Genomic DNA, 2671 nt, shown 5'->3' with positions numbered 1-2671 from the left:
AGTACCTTCTGTTGCCGCGTTTCTCCCTATGTGGCGCTCCTTCCATGCCCTGCGCTTCTCACTACCCTGCACTCTTCCCTCGTTCTTCGAGCTGTGCTCCTCTGTCGCACCGTGCTCTTTTCCGTCCCATGTTCCTCTCATCTTCGTGGCGCTTCAATCCTCTACCGAAATTTAGATGTATAATGCGCTCTTTGTCTTTCCCATCTCCTCTAGTACAAAATTCTATCTTTCTAATATATGTTTTTATTTGTATTTAAGGAAAAAAAGCTTCATGTTTGTAAGAATGGCTTGAAACTATTATAATTTATAGCTAAATAAACATAATAATTGCTATCTTCACATTCATCTTTTTATGATTTTTGATTATTTTATGTGTTTACGAAATATTTGATTTATTATTTGTTATTTTAGATGTGTTTACTTAATTTTATCCAAAAATTTTATATTATATATATTTTCGGATGTGTTTTAAAAACATTTTATTTATTATTTGTTATTTTGAATGTGTCTTGAATATAATTAAAAATTATATCATAAATCAAATCACTTTTTTCAAGAAGCACCACCAAAAAACTATAAATAATAATTTTCAGCCTCTTGTGATAAAATATTTTATCTTTTTAAATCTATGTTTCTATTTGTATTTGAGAGATAAAGATTCATTCTTGTAAGAATGATTTTGAAGCTATCATAGCTAAATAAACATAGTAATTAATATCTTTATACTTGATTGTATCTATTTTTTTATGATTTTTGATCATTTTGAATGTGTTTACAAAGTATTTAGTTTGTTATTTGTTATTTTAGATGTGACGTGTTTACTTAATTTTACTAAAAAAAATTATATTCCATGTATTTTTGGATGTATTTTAAAAATACTTTATTAATTATTTATTATATTTAGATGTGTACCTAACAATACTAAATAAAAAATAAATAAATAAAAAGAGAATTTTTTTACAGCCAAATGCATATAAGAAAATAGAGGTATGTGTTTAATTGGTTTGGAGTATTTTTTTTAAATGTATTTTTTATGTTTTAAGATAAAATAACTAACAAGAGCTTAATAGTGTAAAAAATAAAAAAATAAGAGAATTAATGGATATAAAAATTAATTTTTTTAAAAATTAAAAAATTAGTGATTAAAAAATTATTATAATTAAATAATTAAATTTAAAAATTATCTAAAGAATGATATTTTAAAAAATGAATCTATTCATAATGTTAGTTAAGTTAATTTTGGGATGAATTTTCTACAAATTTTGTTGTTTTTTGGTCTTTGGGAACTATCTATCACGGAGTTGTTCAAGTCGTTGTCTCCCCTATAATAAGTAATGGGAGCTACTCAAATGAAGATGTAAAAAACATCTTTTTATGAAGATGCTTTGTATAAAAGTGTGATTTATTAATTTGGCCACACTTCAAATAAAAACAACACTTTTATAACATATCAAAATCTAACTCTACAATCCATCATCTAAAGGTCAAAAAGAAAAATCATCACATGAAGACAATTATAATATCTTCATGGGAGTACCCACCATAAGTAATAACTCGTTTTAGTTGCAAGTTCATTTGTCCCTACTTCAGGAAGACTTCCAAAAGTCTTGCTGTCGAACTGTACAAAACACTGTCGAAGTAATTACCTTTCCTTTATTAATTTACTTAGGATTAATTACTTTTTTTTTAGGTTTATAATTTTATTAAATTTGTAATTATAATTTTATAATTTTTAAATTATGAAAACTAATAGAATAATTAAACTATTTATTAATATGAATGAAAGATGTTCCAATTCCCCATCCCCATCCTGCTAGGCTTCTTAAATAACTTTATAAATATGTCTCTGTAATATGTACCAAGTTCTTTGTATTAGCTTCCATGAATGGGACTTGCGCAAAATAAAGATACTATTTCTTTCTTTCTATAATGTTAGCTAAGTTAATTTTGGGTTGAATTTTCTACAAACTTTTTTGTGTTTTGGTTTTTGGCAATTATCTAACACACGGGTTGTTCAAGTCGTTATCTCCTCTAAGCTGGAATTTAGTGATATGTGTCCCCACTTGCAGGGAGACTTCCCAAAGTCTTGCTTTGCTAATTATACAAAACACTTTCGAAGTAATTTCCTTTCCTTTATTAATTTAGAGTAATTACCTAAATCAGTCCCAAAGATTTTAAAATCGAACATTTTAGTTTTTAAAAAAAATTAATACACAGATCAATTCTCAATGTTTTACTCCGGTAGATAAATCAGTCCTCAGTTCATTTTTCGGCAGAATAATTACCCAGATCAGTCCTCAAAGATTTTAAAAACGGACATTTTAGTCCCCAAGAAAAACTAATGTACAAATCAATCCCCAACATTTTTCTCTGTAGACATAATAGTCCTTCGACCAAAAATAAAATAAAATAAAATAATTATTATTATTAATTGCACAATAATATTGTACTATATTTTTTAGACAAAAATAATGATAAATTTATTCATTAAATTCTTATATAATAATAATAATAATAATAATAATAATAATAATAATAATAATAAAATTATTAGAGATTATTTTACAAGAAATTCAAGGTTAAAACCATTTGATATTTTTGTATTTAATATAATCAAAAGATGTCCTATGTAAAAAAAAAATGTTTGTATTAAAAAATATATATTAAAAGA

Source organism: Arachis ipaensis, chromosome B03, assembly GCF_000816755.2.
Source record: "Arachis ipaensis cultivar K30076 chromosome B03, Araip1.1, whole genome shotgun sequence".
Taxonomy (NCBI): domain Eukaryota; kingdom Viridiplantae; phylum Streptophyta; class Magnoliopsida; order Fabales; family Fabaceae; genus Arachis; species Arachis ipaensis.
This window is presented reverse-complemented; position numbering follows the sequence as displayed.